Genomic DNA, 19,007 nt, shown 5'->3' with positions numbered 1-19,007 from the left:
CCCCAGCTGTAGCAGCATGGCGTTCAACAATTGGGCTCTGAACGCCTACTGACTACTGAACCTGACATCACAGGACTGTGTCTCTTGAACTACAAGAGCATCTGCCAGCTGGACCCACACCCTGCACCTCGCTGCTCTGCCACCCCTCAAACAGCAAGTATCGCTCCCCTGGGAGCCTGTTACAAACTGTCAGCTGCTTAACCATACAAAATAGTGCTGCTGTTACCATTGATAACGTGGGGAGATTCTAGTGTTGATCGGTAGACCTGTTTAACCATACTGCTTCACCAAGAAGATACATCCACCATTGACCCCTATACTATACCTTTGCTGGTGCTATGAGGAAATAGCCCATTGATTATTTTTGTTTAAACATTAGCTATGATGCAAGAGTCTCAAACTCCCCCTTAAGACTGGGAGTGACGCCTGAGACTCACGCCTGAGAAGCCAACTATCCATATTACGATTAAAGTAGACGTGACACTCAGTGATCACACAGAGCAGACGGAGTATGGACATTCTTCGTCTGCTCTACGGGCTCTATGGTGAGGTAATCAGATCAGTTGTATGAAAACGAGCAGCGGCTCCACACTATACATTTAGCTCTGCACGTCAGGAGCAGAGCTAAATGTACAAAAAAACTACTCGCCCGGCGCCCAAAACTGCATGTCCTGGCTGTCTTAGCTCTCACACATTCGCTCCATAAGACGCACTGACATTTTTGCCTGCCTTTTGGGGGGAAAAAGTGTGTCTTATGGATCGAAAAATACGGTAAACTAAAGTTTAAAATTATTGTAGAAAAAATGGTTGCAGTGTACTGTATGTACAGGTATTATCCTCAATCTCTAGAGAATGTCCCACCATTATTTTTTTCTTTTAAAGAAGCAGATTTTTTACTCTGTAACATCCAGTTTGTCACTGAAGATGAGGAAAAATCTTACAGTGAGGACATTTCTATAGTCACAACTGTCTAAAAGAGTAAGATTTCCTCCTATTATGTCTGTTTGGGCCTATTCACACTGCTGTCCTGTGGTATGTTATGCGTACTGGTTGCTGGAGCGCCATTCATTTTGAATGGCACCCCAACAAACTGAGGCAAAAGCACAGGGCTGCTTTTTATTGCAACCTGTGTTGCATTCTATAAAAAGGGTCAGGTACAGTTTTTGCCAGAATTGGGAGGGTTGCCATTTAACATGCGAACACTTTTTTTTTTTGCATTATCACACCACATAAATGTAAACGCAGCCTTCAAACCTGAAACACTATTGCACAAGTAATAATTTGTTGTGGCCACACGAATTGTAAGCTCCAGTAATATAGAATTGTTAACACAGCAAAAATGGCTGTAAGAGTGGTACATTGTCACTCTCTATATTTCAAAAGCCTCCAATTTATAACATAGTAACATAGTAGGTAAGGTTAAGTAAAGACACGGGTCCATCTAGTTCAACCTATGTGTGTGTGTGGTGTTAAAAGTCTATAATTGTGCCTCTATATAGATCGTTGGTTCGGCCACATCTGGAGTATGCGGTCCAGTTTTGGTCGCCGGTACTGAGAAGGGATGTCCTTGAACTGGAGAGAGTCCAGCGGAGGGCAACAAAACTAATTAGGGGAATGGAGGACCAGAGCTATGAGACAAGGCTTCTGACCTTAAACATGTTTACGCTGGAATTTAGGAGATTAAGGGGGGAATATGATTTTCATGTACAAGATGTTCAATGGTGACAGAAACATTGGCAACAAACTGTTTGAGATTAACTCCATTACAAAGACTAGAGGCCACCACCTAAAGTTGGTGGAGAAAAAATTCCAGCACAATGGGCGAAGAGGGTTCTTTACAGTAAGAGCGGTTAAGGTCTGGAACTCACTGCCATCGGCAGTGATTTCAGCCAAGAGTGTAGATTTGTTCAAGAAACGTTTGGACAATTTCTTGAGGGACCGTAATATCCAGGGATACCAGTATCCCTAAGAATGAGATGATGCGTGGACCTATATGGGTTGGACTTGATGGACGTATGTCTTTATTCAACCCCAAATACTATGTAACTACGTGTGTGTGTGTGTGTGTGTACAGTACTTGGCTCTAGAAGTTCCCATATCCTTGTATATTTAGTGAACTAAGAAACTCATCTAAACGTTTCTTGAATTTATCATTGCTAACAGCTGATACCACTGACTGTGGCAGGAAATTCCAAATTTTTACAGTTGTGAACACAGTTAAAACCCCTTGCACAGTCTAAGATTAAACCGTCTCTATTCTAGCCTGAAAGTAAAAGAAAATCCCAAATTTTGGGTTGTCATCAGAACAGGAACAGATGGGAAATCTTCCAATGGTGACATTAGTTCTAAGATTTTTCTCTTTTTGGAGGGATTTCCTCTCAGTTTCTGTTGTAGATATCGGAAATGAAGTGAAGGGAAATCTCCCTAATAAAGCACAGATGGCAAAAAAAAATGACAGAGGTTATAACCCTCCCTCACTCTATCCAAAACTAAAAAAAGTTTGGCTTCAGTTTTACATCAATGCATTGCAGGGACGTGCGGTCAGGGGAGGCAGGTGAGGCAGAGCCTCACCAAGTATTATGAAGAAAAAAGGTGTCGGCTTCAAGTCTGAAGCTGACAGCTTTTTCTCCATTTAGAGCGGCTTGTTACAGGTTACACAGCAGGGAAATCCTCCCCGCTGTGTAACCTTGTGTCATGGACAGAGCACTGCCTGCTAATTACAGGCAGCGCTGCATCCAGCTTTTCACAGGTAGTTAGGGTACACAGCAGCGGGCTTCCCCACTGCTTGTGTAACCTAACTTGGTGAGGCAAGAGCTGTCACAGCCTCTACTCTGTTTTAGAGGTGATAGCTCTGTGGATGGCTTGGACCAATGGCAAAGCGCCATTGGTCCAAGCTGTCCAATAAAAAAAAAACAAAAAAAAAACCCAGCGAGGACATCAAACTCAATGCCTCACCAGTGACGAGCAAGTGAGGGACAGGGAGGCTCCTCCCCACACAGCTTGGTTACCGAGTTGGGGGTGGGGCTTCGGTGGGACGGGGCTGGAGCTTCGGGTGGCTGGGGGATGCCTCACCCAGCACAGAAGGCACGGCTCGTCACCGATGCATTGTCTGATCTATGCTAACAACCTTCTTACTAGGGAGAACTAAAGGTCATTATGTTGTTAAAGAGCTCTCATGGTCCATATATGCAAGGGATTATTTTTTTTACTTTACATACCAGGATAGCAAACAACTGATAATGCTGTATGCAAGGGCGTACCCAGCCGTGATGTCACCTGGAGCGGCCACTTACCTGCTGGTGCCCATCCTGGTGCTGGACGCCGGCAAAGAGAGGAGGGGACGTTCACCCGGCGGGATAAGGTATGCCGCCGGATCCCCTCCCCTATCATGCAACTGTCAGGCTCTCAGTCCATGACCAAGTGCCCAACTTTTCATACGGGGTGATACCAAAATGACTGCAAGTCATTTTGGTGTCACCCCCTCTGATGGTGTCAGCTGGTGCGGGCCACACCCCCCTTGTGATGCCGCTGATTGTATGCATACACAGGAGCTGAAATAGCATCCAACTGTTGACTTGCTAAACCAGAAGCAGTATTTTCCACAGCCATGTGCTAACCAATTATATGTGCTTACGCACAGATCTTTATTAAGACAATGTTATCCTCATCTCCTTTATGTTGCTAAGTTCATTAAGTGTGCGTGCCAGCCAAACCAATATTTTTCATCATCATGTAGACATACAACAGGGAAAACGCTGTGCTCACACGAATGCAATGCATGCAAAAAGAGCATCATTAAGAGCAGAAATAATAATTACTCCATGCTGCCATCACACTCTTTGTGTACTCTGAAAGTGTGTACCCTGTGCATGCTTTCCCACTTTGATATGTCTATTTTCTGCCTGTGTGTGCTGTGCCTGTGTGCAGTCTGTCTTTGTGTTGTTAGCATGTGGTCTCTGTGTGCTGTGTCTGTCTCAGTGTGTGTGGTCTGTGGGATGAGATTGAGTATATGGTCTGTCTGTGATGGCTGTGTGCTGTGCAAATTGTGTGATCTGTTTGTGTGAGGCTTCTTTGCCGTGACTGAGTGTGCAGTTAGTAATAGGTTTGTGTGCTTACTTGTTGCAGTGTGTGTGCTGTTGGTGTTTGTGTGCTGTGAACAAATGTGCAGTCTGTGTGCTGTGAGTGTGCAGACTATCTGTGTGCTGTGAGTGAGTGTGCAGACTATCTTTGTGCTGTGAGTGAGTGTGCAGACTATCTGTGTGCTGCTTGTAAAACAAAAGAAAATTTGGAAAGGATGAATAAAACACTGTCATGTACCCGGATGAGACTGAGCTGATGAGGGGGCTTCTTTTGCACCTCTTGACCAACACACCTGGCAATGGTGACAGGGAATGTGAGGATACAGAGTGGCACTAGCAGGGCCGTTGGAAGGGTAAGGCAAGTGAGGCAATCGCCTCAGGCGCAACTGTGAGGGGGCACAGCCAGGGCCAGACCTGTAATCAGTGAACACAGCACTGCACTCTCTTATTTAGTAGCGCTATTATAATAACGGAGCTCCACTCCCCCCTGTGAACAGCAAACACTCTGCACTATCTGCCGTCCCTCGCTCAGTCCAATGATTCTGGGCATTCCCTGCCAACCCGCCTCCACCGATATGCAGAACCCTCTCCGGTCCTTCAGCTTACGGGAAACAGCCAGAACACAGCTAGGAGAGCCACTCCCTGCTACCGCTTCCCTTCCACCACTGCGCTCACGCTTCTCTCTCCCCAGCTTCCTTCCGTCTCCTAGCAACCGGCTGTGCATAATGTCAGGGGCAAGGCAGTACTGAAAGGGGCGGGAGGTGCCACAAGGACCAGGGGCGTGACTGAGGGGAGAGCAGTGACTGGTGACAGGAGGCGTGGCTGTGGGCGGCTCCTATACAGATCCCCATGTGCTCACATGCCATTTGTAATGTGATGTTGTCACATCTGTGTCACCAATCGATGAGCCCCCTTAAAAAAAATCATTTTTGCCACATAAATTCTTAAAGTTGTACATAACTGGGGGCTTGGCCATTGCCTAAATAGCTTGTGCTGGACGGTGTCTGATTTTCTCATTTCATAAAGTTGGAAGGTAAGTACCTGTACTGTATGGTTCCCCCTACCTGTGCTGTGTGGCCTCCCAACATGTACTGCTTGGGCCCAACTTGTGCTGGATGATTCCTTCCCGCCCTCTTTAGTTGCATGGTCCCCTCCTAACATGTACTGCATGGTTTCCTTCCCCATCCACACCAACTGCCACATTGAACATCTGAAAGTTCCACAAAAATCTAAACCCAGAATAATTAAGGGGGATTTTCCTGCTGGCAGTCAGATCAGGGTGACACTCCTGAGGGTAAGGTGGGTACAATTGATCGTTCTTGCGTAAAAAGAGCTAGCCACGTCTTTGGGCACGAGGGCTGACGTTGCAGGCAGTACCTGCTGTCGGATGCTTGGCTCTGATGGCTTAAATCCATCAGGATAAAGCAACATAAAGGAACATAGCAGCACACAATCAGGAGGCAAGAACATAGTCAGGACATGAGCCCAGGGACGATAACAGTCAAACAGCAGGGTGCCAAATCAAATGGCAGAGACGGTGTCAGGATACAATCCATCGTCAGCAACAGCCCGTTGGCAAGGTACAGACTCATAAGGCAGCGATTGTGTCAGAATGCAGGCCAAGGCCAAATCAAGAAGAAGGAAGCAAAGTCTAAAACCCAGGTTGGGGTCACAAAGGGAGAACAATATTCAGAGACAGGTCATAGCGCAGGCTGGGTCGGAAAGGCAGGTCTGGTCACAGGTTAACAGGTAGAAGCTGAAGACCACTCTGCAATTTGTTCACGTTACACTCCAGTTTATATAGGCTGTTTCGTGCCAATAGCAGTGCTTTGCATGCATGCCCATGCACACACTGCATAGTGTGCATGCTAACGTGCACATCCATGCCTGCAGTGCATGTCTGGCAGTGACCATATACACAGAGTCAGATGCCACAGCATGTGCATGCACAAGTACCTGCACTGGTCTTCTCATACTGGGTGAAAGGGAAGAGAGAGATGGAGATTGCTCACTAAGGCTGGCCATACACTTGTCTATTTTTTGCGTTCCACCCGCTGGCTGAACGGAAAAAAAAATAGACCAGATTCCTCCATTAGCACACACAGTGTGTTGATCGTGGAATCCCGCTGTACACCGTATTGGCTGCCGCTTCTGATCGATCGAAGATTTTCCGACCGGCTCCTTGGTTCAGCTGATTGAGGGATGTTGATTGAGAGGGTGCCTACAGCACTATACACTGTGCGAATTTCTTCTGGTTCCTCAAACAACAGCCGAAGTTCGAGCAGTGTATGGGCACCTTAAGAATGTAAAGCTGAATGTGGGAAAAAAAGCCAACATAGCTTTGTGTACTGGAGGGGCCATCTCATTGCTGACATAGATGCAAGAAGTTGTGGAAGGGTACGGGGTGGAGACCAATAAGCTTAGTGGGGTTTGGGTCTCATAAGTAAGGCATGCTCTGTTCTACTAAATTCAGAACAGGAATATGATCTACCAGATTTTATCAACTGTAACTCAATTGACCCTAACGGTGCACTTTGTGTATGAACAATGTTCCTCTCCGGTTAATTCAGCAGTATTTTGCTGCCCTCTTGTGTTTACAACTGTCACTGTGTTTATATATCAAACGCTCATCTGTTCTCTGTTTTTACCTTGTTTAGATTTGGGTCAACCATATAAAATCTGCCCTAAAAAACTGATATATCCAAAAGAAACGTCTTATTTCATTAACATGGATGATAGTAACTTTATTGGTATATCACATTGTTTTCTAGCCACCTGTTTCTTAAAAATGTTATCTTTAACACCCTAACCTTAACACATGACTAAAAACCTTACACTAAAATGTATATATTTTCTTTGTTTAACCTGCAGGCTGAATGAAGAAAATATAACAGATTCCTCCATTCACACTAAACAGCTATTGCTATTATATTGTGACGGTGGCCGCCAGATAATTGGCTATGCAGCATTTGGCACCAAATTTTCCAACATGTTCCTTTAGCAAAAGTCGATCTAATTATCAACTTCTGCCGAGGAAATAGGGTCACCAATGCAGCAGGTGTGCCCAGCCTAACTGTAACCCTTATGTTTGAGCTAATACTTAACCCTTTTATATCCTAAACTAATCCCTAACATTAACATTTAAGGCTTTGTAATTATGTCAGCCAGTAAGGTAACCCCATGGTTTCTGTTACAAGGAAATTGCGGTGTCATCTGTAACAGTAGCGGCCGGTCCGAACCAACAGTATGTCACCACCACCTGACTATACACAGTCCCGATCCAACCTAACCGTCACAAGGGCATGATAATACCACTCTCAGCCTCACCCTGCACAGAGATTTTCCAGCCCGCAGGACAACAATCTCAGGCCACCAGACTGAGAGCGACTGTCACTGGGGTTGGTTAACACCTCAGTTAACCCTTTTCACAACTTGCTGTGACAATTCAGAAACTTAAACAATGCCTGTAATGCTACTGTCCCTTCAGAAAGGAATCTACAATACGGTAGCACTCTTCACAGAGACAAGGATACTTTAAGTTCTGGTGCAGTTTCGGGCCCCGGGCGAATAGTTTTTTTGTACATTTAGCCCTGCTTCAGGCAAGCAAAGCTAAATGTACAGCGGGGAGCCGCTGCACGTTTTATACAAGTGATCCGACCCCCCGTGCCGTGGTTTTTTCGGGGTCGTCTGTCTCAGCTGTCAGGAACTGCACAGAACATATGTTCTGTGTTGGAGGGCAGGTTCCATAAAGAGAACATGTCACCCCCAAATTGTCACATAGCGGATCTTAAGCCCCTATGTGATAGGAATAAAATTAAGTTAAAAAAGTAAAAAAAAATAATAAATTAAAATTAAAACAATTAAAAAGTTTTAAAAAAAGTAAAAAATAATAAAATATATTTAAATTGAAAAAACAAAAGTGATAAAGTAAAAAATTACATTAAAAACATCTCCGCTGTCCCCGCCATCTGCATGCAAATAAACACACGCGTAGGACATTGTGTGTGCGTTGAGTGCTGCCGCCATTCCACTGTGTGCCATATTGTGGTAGCCGGGCAGCAGAACTCTCTCACACACACAATGAGGGGGATTGAACAAAACTGGAGCAGACAGAATCTTCCCGGCCAATCAACATCGAGCCGGCTTCCTGGCTAATCTGGTCATTACTTGCCGCCTGGCTTCCTGATTGGACAGGAAGCTGGCTCAACTCTGACTGGCTGGGAAGCCAGTTTCCCCGGACAATCTCAATTTAGCCAGCCAAACAACATGGAGACGGCTTCCCTGACAATCAGGAAGCCAGGTGGCATGTCATTAGCCACTGCTTGGCTTCCTGATTGCCCGAGAAGCCTGCTCCATGCCAGTGGAAGCACTGTTATCGGTACTCGGTATCGGCGAGTACCAAAAGCAAAATATCGGTACTCATACTCGATACCAAAAAACGGTATCAGTGCATCCCTAGTTTTGATTAAAACAATTTTTTTGTACTGGGACAAGTAGATTGTCATGAGGGACAAGTAGATTTGTCCCCCGCTTTAGCCCTTGGATAAGTAGTTTTTTTTTTAAAAATTCCTCACCCCTGAAAAGAGACAGTGCAGGAAAAATGTACAGAAAAAAAGATGTTACAAAAGAGCACCACTAGTAGCACCAGTACAACCAAGAAGAGAAAATAAACTGGAATAAAAATGAGAATACTTAACAAGTCCTGTTTTTTTGTGAGTTCTAGCAGAGCCCAGACAATAAAACAGAAGAAAGATCTGGATAAGGCTCTTGATCAAGTAAGGCTTGCAAAGGTTCCTTCTTGATGTTAAAGGGGAACTCCTTGATGGTATATTAGCCACTTCTTTTCATGTTACAACAAGAGCTTCCTAGCTGCCTTCTGCAGCAGACTTTTTGTGGACCCTCTAGGAGGTATCCCTGAGCTGCCCCTAATCCAATCAAGAAGAATCAAAGAGAAGGGCAGAGCATTTAAGACCTTCTTCACTGCCCCTCCCAAACTGTCCATTTTATATTAATAAACATATGTCTATATTTTCATATCTTACCACCAGATAAACTACCGTTCAATGTGTGTTATGAAATTATCTTTAACCCTTCTGAGGCAGCCATAACCCACAAAGTGGTAATGTGTGTTTTTAGGCCTCTGGATCTCCTAAACCACGCATTTTTAGTATGTGCAGATCTCATTTGAAGAGACTATATACATATTTATTAATAAGATAGTACCCCAGGTTTGCAATTATAAATATTGTGTTAGATTGGAACTTAAGTTTTTTTTAGCCTAGGGTAGGCACCAGGTATTCCTTTGTTATCAGGCCGGGCAATCTATAGGGGATGAGCTGAATCTGTCAAGTGTGCCAGCGCTTAACTTTTAATTAATGTTTTATGACGATACCAATAATCAGCTAGGCCTGGGCCAATTCATGTTAGCCATATAGGGAGGCCTAAATACACAACTATGCTGTCGTGGTCATTTGGGTGAATTGAAGCTTTGACTCTCTTAAACAGACACATATTTGATGGTAAATTAAAGCTTTGAAGACTCTTTAACAGAACAGCTATTTGCTGGGTGATCTGATTGACTTATGTTTTAATTCATATTTAAATGTCCAGACCAGTGGCCTCAGCCTGGGGTGGCCCAGCACAGTTGCCAGCCACTGGATAGCACTGGATCGGTATCCAGCGGCCGGCGGGCCGCCAGTCTCTGCGCTGACACTCCCGGCCAGTGGCGCCTGCGAGGGGGGCGCAGGTGCGAACTGACCGTGCGGCCGTCACCACAGCTCCCGGTCAGCCCGCCTGCATCAGACCCGGCTCTCTAATCGGCCGCCACTTGCTCCTCAAGTGGGTCCTTTGGAGGCCCCCGCTGCGGCCCTCTACAGTGCCTGTTTAGAAGGCTGCGTCTGCCTGATCCAGCCAGTATGCGGTTCGGGCTGGCTGGATCAGGCAGATGCAGCCCTCTAAACAGGCACTGTAGAGGGCCGCAGCGGGGGCCTCCAAAGGACCCACTTGAGGAGCAAGTGGCGGCCGATTAGAGAGCCGGGTCTGATGCAGGCGGGCTGACCGGGAGCTGTGGTGACGGCCGCACGGTCAGTTCGCCCCTGCGCCCCCCTCGCAGGCGCCACTGGCCGGGAGTGTCGGATGTGCAGAAAGGTGGCAGAGGGATGGAGCAGCTGCGGCCACAACAGACCCCTCACAACCAGGGTCCAGGGAGCCTCATTGACCACCAGGCTAAGGTAAGGTGACATTTTTAAAATAAAATCCCGGGACATTTTTAAATGTTTTATTATTTTATGTTCTCGAGACATTTTTAAATGAAATGGAGGGCCCGTCCGCTGGTCGAGATAGTATGGGGCCCGCCAGCTGCTGTGAGGAGGGAGCCGCGGAACAAGGAGGCACTGAAGATGGCCCTGCAGGCACATCATGGGGCCTCGGACGGCAGTAAGGACCCAGCAAACAGAACACACACAGGAAACAGCTGAAGATAGAAGAGGTAAGGGTAAATAATTCATTAAAATAATAATTATTTTTAGCCTAATGTGGTATAAAGTACTGTTGCAGAATGGTACCCTCTATAGAGGACTACAAATCTCAGCAGTACTTTATACAGAAATGCTATTGTCATATAAAGTATTCCTGGGATGTGTAGTCCTCTATAGTATATAGTCCTCTATATAGTCCTGTGCCATTCTGCATTGCTGTAAATATTAGGGATGCACAGATATATCAGCCGCCAAAACATATCGGCCGAAAATTGCACTTTTGGCTAAATGCCAAAAGTGACATTTTTCTGCCGATACAGCAACGCATCCCTGCTTTCTTTCCTCCCGCTGGGCGCTGCTCTGTGTCCCAGCGGGGAGGAGAGAAAGTGACAGCCGGCCGAGCGCTGTGGGAGGAGTGCCCTGTGTTTGTGGGGTTTTTGTTTGGGGGGGGCAAAAATAAATCTTGCACCAGGGCCCTTTGTTCCTTAGGTCCGCCACTGGTCCAGACCTCATTACCGTCACTACCCAACAGTAGCCTGCTGATTGGAAAATGAAGGTGCGGCGACACCCTAATAAGTCATAGCAGTACTCACTCTGCTCTTCCTGTTGGCATTATGCAGTACGGTGTGTTAATCACATGAAACCATGCCTGAGAACTCCTTCAAGCCTGCCTTCTCTCAGACCAGAAAGGCAGAGTTATGCAGAAAGACAAAATGGGTGATTTACTAAAGGAAGTGAGGCTGTTTACTCAGCAATGTGAATGTTCATTTTACTATTTTAACTTTCGTAAATAAAGGGAAACTGTGTTCACGTCTAACAACCAATTATGCGGCAGGAAAAATACTGTTTTTTAATTTTCCTAAAACATGATTGGTTATTTTTACTATGTGAACATGCTCTACTCCTTTAATAAATGAAACCTGGGGTGTCTGGATTTGACTACAAACATACATCATCCTGACACAAAAAAATTATCTTCTCTGGCATTTAAAAAATTCCAGGAATGAAGAGTACATTGTGCATGCGTACCAGTAAGGGAGCCAAAGGACAAGACTGATTATACCAGACAGAAGAGTATAAGACACAAGTAAGATCCAAATTACAAGGCATGTTCGCGTCCTGGTTTGAATGTGAAAAAATCATTTTTGGATTACATTTCTGCTTAAAAGAAGCTGCCATCTGAGAACCTAAATCTAGTTATGTATCTGGGCTATCTTCTTTTTTTCATTCTGGTTACATCTAGTTTGCCTCTTCAGTTTCTTGGCAATCTGACACATAGAATAACCTTCATTTTGCAAAACATCAATGGACAACAAAATTGTTTCTTTCTGTTTCATTTTGGTTATTTTTGTCCCCAATTTTTTTTTTAATAATGCCGGTACCATGCAACCCAATAAAAGTTAACAAACAATGGGTTTCAGCCAGGGGTGTCCCTAGCATATTCGCCGCCTGAGGTGGGGGGGAGTCAGCTGCTCGTGGTGCACACTGGGGGAGTTGCTGATGGTGAACGTTTGGGGGGGATGGGGCTACGCCGTCCAGAGCATTACATTCAGCTCCTGGCAACCAGTGACTTCACAGAGAAAGGCCCACACCTAGGCCAAAGAGATGCCACCTGAGACAACAGCCTCAACCTGCCTCATTGTAGGGACGGCCCTGGTTTCAGCTATCCTAACACATTAACAAAGGTTTCTGAAACAGCCAATTGATTGTAAGATTTGTTTTGTTTCTAATTGAAATTTGGACGAATTTCTGTATATTCAGACATTTCTAATGCATCTGAATTTCTGAATGAAAGAAATAACCGATCTGAATGTATCCGAATTTTTGATAGTGAAAATTTTGGATGCATCTTAAATGTTTCCTGAATGTCATTCTGAATGAACTTTTGTTGTTAAAATTAAAAAAGATAAAACAACAGTGTGAAGTCCCCTCCCCAATTCATACCAGACCCTTTAGGTATAGGAGGAATTTAGGGGGGACCCCAACGCTAAAAAACAAAAAAAGTGCGTGCGGTCCCACTAAAAATCCCTTACCAGACCACTGATCTGAGCAGCAGCCTAGCAAACCAGGAAAGGGTAGAGGACGAACGTGTGCCCCCCCCCACACACACCATACCAGGCCACATGTCCATGTCGATGAGCCTCTTGCCCTCAACCCTGGCCTGGGGGTTGTGGGGGTCAGCGGGTATGGGGGCTCATCTGAATCTGGTCCCAGATGCCACCCCCTTCCCGGTGACCGAGTAAGGGATAGTTGTTATTGTAAACAGTATAAATTGTAAATAAACACACAACACCGTGAAAAAAAGTCCTTTATTTGAAAAAAAAACATAACACCGTAAGAAAAAGTCCTATATTAAAATAATGACAGCTCTGGACCCGAAAGGGGTGTAACAAGTCCCATGACGTCACTACTCGCTCCTCCCCTTTGTTGACATTCGGGTCAGAGCTGTCATTTTCGCCAGGATCGGTCAGGTCGGCCGGCTTCAGGTATTAGTTCTTTCGGCAAGTCGGTGGCCATCGTCCATCATGATTATCGTGGATCTACATCACTGGACGACCTAATTGATGTTTGGATTACATCGATGGCCCTTTTTTGTGGGTCTTTTTTTTAATAAAAGCTGTGTTTTTTTCACATAAAGGACTTTTGTTTACAGTGGTGTGTGTGTTTTTTTAAACAATTTTACTGTTTATTTGGTGAATGAGTAGGGGCTGTGTGGCTCCCAGAGGGAGGGCAGCTGCGGCTCTGTAAATAAAATAAGCCCTACCGTCCCGTATAACCTCAGTATATGATCCGGGCCGGTCACAATCAGGCCACTTGCTGGGGCCTCTCAGGGTCCTAGAGTGGAGCAAGCAGTCGTTTAATATGCCTGTTTGGAGGCTGCCGCTGCCTAACTTTGACAGGCACGGATCGCATACCGAGGCGATCCAGGACGGTCGGATTTATTTTCAGAGGTGGCCCGAACCTTGGCTCGCATGCCAGCATTGAGGACCCCATGTGCCCTCTCTGGCATGCGTGCCATAGCTTCGCCACCACTGTCGTCGTTTATGTTTCATTCCTAAATGCCTTCATAAGACAAATTGTCTCAAAACTGTCTCTATATTTTTCTGTCTGTAAACTGTCTCAAATTGTCTCTAAACCATTGCAAGCTTGCTTGGAACCTCCTGGATGACACAAAACACAAAAATTCCCCAGCCTCAACCTGCCAGCCAGCCTGCAACCAAACAAGTAGCCCTGTCAACAGTATGCATTAAAATCAGAGGTTTTAGTTGCACAAACTTTTGGCCAAAAATATGTTGAAATCACACTGCCGCGCCAAGGCACCTCTGCAAAGTGTGGTCCTAACTCTATGTATCCGAGTCTCCAAGTGTGAACATATTAATGAAGTTGATAAATTACAGGCAGGTGTACCTGGAGGTAGCCAACTCCTCCTAATAAGGTGCAGGGACGCACTGGAGGCCCAGCAACCAAAAATGCACGCTGGGACTCCAGTGCGTCCCCCAAACCAAAAATAGTCAAACTAGAAAAAATGGTACATGTATGAATCTATAACCAGCCTTTATAGCAGGGCGCACATTGGGAAGGCCTACAACAATTCAAAACACAAAAATTCCCCAGCCTCAACCTGCCTCCTGGATGACAGCTAAATAGCCTGATGTGGTCAGGTGACTTGATGGTATGTCATCTTTGCAATGGTTTAAGAAGCAGGAGTTATTTTATTGTTGCAAATGCTGTATAGAAATTCTGTGCAGTTCAAATATTATGCTAAACGTCACAAAACATTTGAAGTGAGTCGTTAACATTAATATGTTGCAAAAACACAGAACAGAAACAAAACTTAGCATTACATTTTAGTCTTTGCGCCTAAACATTTTGTCACAAACACGTTCAAAACTTCTCCCCACTATGCCTTGTTGTGTGCCTTTAATTCACTCATTTTATTTTTGCATCAACGCAAACTAAGAGGGTTATTCATTTAGCTGCTGAAGGCAGCTGAGTGTATAACCGTGCCGAAGTGAACTGAGCCAAACGGTGTTCGGCTATTCATTTCGGCTCAGTACGGCTGATTTCAGCCATACATCGGCTAAAATCAACTGTACATGAATGATCTGCATGTTCAGCGGAGCCGAACTGCAGAAGCCATTCGAATCAGCCGATCCAAAACCTGGATCAGTTGGGCCATAGCTCCCACATGCCCTCGGCACTGGAAGGGTGCTTTTTCCAGGGTCCCCCCTGGAAAAGCACCTTGTCCTTGTGCCGATGGGGACAAGGGCCTCTTCCCCACAAGCTCTGGGGTGTTGGCTGTGGGGTCTGCTTATTTGCATCAGGGGAAACCCAGATGCGCCCCCCCTTGTGAATGAGTAAGTGGTACTTATACCCCTACCCATTCACTAAAGGGTTAAATAAAACAGAATTAAAAAGACCAGACTTAAAGGACTTAAAGACAGATCAGACGCAGTTGTGATGTAGTCCGTTCAGTTTGGCTGCTGCAGCCAAAGTACATCACAATGCTTTTGTATGGGATTTCTGGGGCTCTATTCACACCAGTGCAGTCCGTTCCGATGCAGTAAAAAAAAATACTCGGAACGCATCAAAACGCATTAAAACCGCATGCAAATGCAGTGGCATGCACTGCAATGTGTTGCATTGCAGCTGTGTGAACTAGCCTTAATTTTTTATTTTGACCAATGGTCGCACTTTAACCTAAGACTCCAGCAATCAGCTGCAGCAGCTCTGATCTTTTTTTTTTTTTTTTTTGTAACTGACTGTTGGCTTTCGCAAACAAGTAATCAGGCAGCTGTAGAGCCCATTGATCACTTGTTTGCTGTTAAAAAGTGAATTCAGCACTGCATTAATTTTTGTACAAACATTGTCAGGGCGATCATATGATCATAAACTATTAGGGATGAGCTCAGGTGCGGACTCCAAACCCAGAAAAGAGGGAAGCTCCTTCTGTGCTGCCCAGTCAGCTGCAAGTAGGGAATTTCCCACCCACAGCTTGACGTATGCAAAGGATGCAATGATGTAATTTACCTTATTTAGCTACATGCCTATATTTGGTAAATTACATTTATGGATATGTGGTCATATAAGGTAAATAATGTCAGCACAAGTATCTACATGTACCTTTGGGTAGAGAAAGCACGGCCCATAACTGATTAGCTGGAAGTGCCCATGGCACTTCCTCTTTCAGATGAACTCAGGTTTGGACCAGGTTCTCTACTGACAAACATGATGATCACATGAGGTTTGTTTACGAACTAATCAAACTGCATTTGTCACTGTGGCTCTTTCTGTCTTTCTCTTTGCATTTACAATTAATCAAAGCTTGATTAAAAAAAATGTTTAATGCTAGTGTGTACATTAGTGGTGATAGTGGTGCTCCACAACAGTGGTTATATGAATTTTTGTGGAGATGAATTGGCTAATATTTAATCATTCTATTTTTTTCTTTCTTTTTTGTTAATCAATAGGTAGGGTGGTGTTTGTTGAGTAGTTTTATCTTGTGGTATAATATATTGCTTAAAACCCAATTCCTCAATGATGTAGAGAGTAGTGTTGATGTTATGTTATAAGTACTGTGCTCCATAGTGACATGATGATGTGTTCATCATGCCCTGGGCCCACAGGGCTTTTAACCCATAAAAGCAGGGGCACTGGACCAAAAATTGAGTACTTTCTTATGTTTGCAACAGCTGGGTTGCATTCTTTTAAGACAACTTGAATTAGGGCTTTAATGGGCTGCAAATCTATCCATCTGTTAGATCATATAGGAGCAGCCTTCTACATTCTTCTCTGCTGACGGGTGCAGCACAGCTCTTACGCAACCCCAACCTTCTCATCATCACACCTTAGTGATCAGTAGAACTGCACCTCATTGGATAGTGGGAGTGAGAAATCTTGACAATTGAGGTTCCAAAAATGAGGTTTGCTTTACTGGCTCCAACTGTTAAGTAAAGTTTCAATAACAGATCCCCTTTGAGGGGTATTCTGTTTAGCTTCTAATATATGTGCAGCCCCTATATATAAGTTGCTAGTGAAATAATCAATATTCTGCTTGTAAACAGTTAACTGACCTTGTACATTCTGTGAGGCAGAGACTTGAGTGAGTTGCAGTGCAGAGCGGGAGACTGGTGATGCTGTGTGAGATCTTTCAGACTGCAACTCCCAGGAGGTTGTGTTTCTGAAGGGGTGGTTCTGGGTTGGCGTAGCTGAGCGTGCTCAGTCCGGGAGATCCCAGCCAAGAGGACAGATCTGTGAAAGCCTGTCTGGGAGGATTTTTATGTGAGAGACAGAGCTGTGTGGCTGCCGCTGACGAAGAGGGGCTCACAGGCTCTGTGTGTACTGTCAAGGAGAGCGCAGGCTGATCAGACAGCCTCCAGAGAACCAGAGAGACTTTATTCGGTTCTGCTGTGCTTAAAGATACCTAAACAATCGCTTCAGCGAGACCCGGTGCCACTACTACAACCGGGTATATCGCGGCCTCGACGAACGGCCGAGCCAGTACTGTGAGTGATTCGATTCCAGAATGCCCAGCAATTCGAGGGGAGCCTGACGGTGTCGACAGGGAAAGCTGCACAGTGCCTTTCGGTAACCAGAGACCTTCTTCAAGAGACCCCAGATGACTTTAGCATCATCAAAAGTGTCAGCTTAAGAGAAAGGGCACGCCTGTCTTTCGCTGACTGACATCATCTCTTCTGACTGATCCTGGGAGTGGCGAGAGGCCTCTGGCCATTTGTGGTATTTTTCCATTCACATCTGCAATACCGTATGGGCCCCAACGATGGCTATCCTAGACTATTGCTACTGGCCAGTAGTATAGAAAGTCAGAGACTATTTGTGACTGAAACATTAGTATTTTTGTGTTCAAAGTCAAGGATAGTATCTGAGGTAGTTTAGTATTGCATATTTCAATATATAGACAGCCACTGCTACTGAATGTCACAATACCCACTGTATATTGCTAAGTGTTATTATCTCCAATTATTGTGTACATTATTACATTGTTTTATGCATATGCACTAATTATTTCAGTAAAGCCATTATAAAACTCTCTAAGGTCTGTTGGTGTGCTGTGGATCCTGTTTGGGCGGTACATCTGGCTTGGGGGACAGAAATACCTGTGTTACTTTGGCGGCTCCTTCGGGGGTGAGCGCTTTTAAATATGAATTAAATATGAATTAGTGAAATAAACAGACATTTTTGGAAACATTATTTTATTTGAAAAAAAAAAATGTTTCTCTATAAAAAGCCTCAGAAGTGTATGCATTCATACAGTCTCCTCAACCTCACATGGAACACAGATAATGCATGAAGGACTTGCCTAGCTAAACAGACCTTTGCACCACACGCAAAGAAATACATACACGACATAGATCATGTACTGAAATAGCTAGTTCCCCAGAACTTGAACAATACACTGGGTTCATTTTTCCTCCACTACCATGTTACATCAATGTATTTGAAACCTAAACATGTATCTAGTTTACATTGAAAGTCAAAGGGGCAAAATAGCAGACCTACTAGCCACAGACTAAAAATTAAAGGCCAACATAAATATTATTTTTGGTGGAGCACTGGTTGGCTAAACACTTGCTTTATTGCTCTGTTGGAAAGTCTAGCATCTAGAATTTCATAATGTAGCCATCTGTTATACATAGATCCCTAAATTATGTGTTTGTTCTGCATTATGGAAAATGCATAAGAAAACGGTGACACTGATATTTAGACTTCTAAGGCTGCTGCAGTTCTGGTGGGGTAATCCTAGAAATGGACTCCATAAAGCTGATCACACACCAGTCAGATTGTCCTGAGATTTGATATATGCGATTAAAAGAATTTACCAAAAACATTATAGAGTGAGGGTCTAACAAAACAGTCTATTCAATGTATGTGTAATCAGGTAGGAGCAACCAGACTGAACTACACAATTAATGATTACATTTAGTTTAGCAAAATGTAACAGTTATATGGCCAGAATAAGGAATAGGAAGCAGCTGTACGGCATCCACACAAACCTGAAATATAATTATCATGTGGAGTTGGACTTTGAATTCCCCTTCCCCATTTCATAAGAGGGAACTTGGAGGGTTGTAGCACTGTCGTGTATCATCAGCTGTACACTATTGTAATCACAGAGATGCTCAAATGCTAATGGTATAAATGTCAACTGTCCTAATCATATCTAAATGATCTAGAAAGGCTTCAGAAACACATGGTTTGCTTAAATATTCAATAGTCACACGACTAACAGCCATGCTGCGTGCACGGCCATATCGGGTCGCTCCTGGGAAGGACAGGTGCTGCAAGTGATTTGTACGCAGCAGCCTGTTCTTCTCTATGGGAGTAAGCGGCCGTATGCTCACCCGAACTGCACGTCGGTGCGGGTGTCCCTGCTTGGACGCAGACAGGATCCATCCTTTCAGCATACGAATACGGACACCCGCACGGACGT

Source organism: Nanorana parkeri, unplaced genomic scaffold (assembly GCF_000935625.1).
Source record: "Nanorana parkeri isolate BGI_ZX_2015 unplaced genomic scaffold, ASM93562v1 scaffold1050, whole genome shotgun sequence".
Taxonomy (NCBI): domain Eukaryota; kingdom Metazoa; phylum Chordata; class Amphibia; order Anura; family Dicroglossidae; genus Nanorana; species Nanorana parkeri.
The sequence above is the reverse complement of the archived record's forward strand: the minus strand, read 5'-3'. Positions refer to the sequence as shown.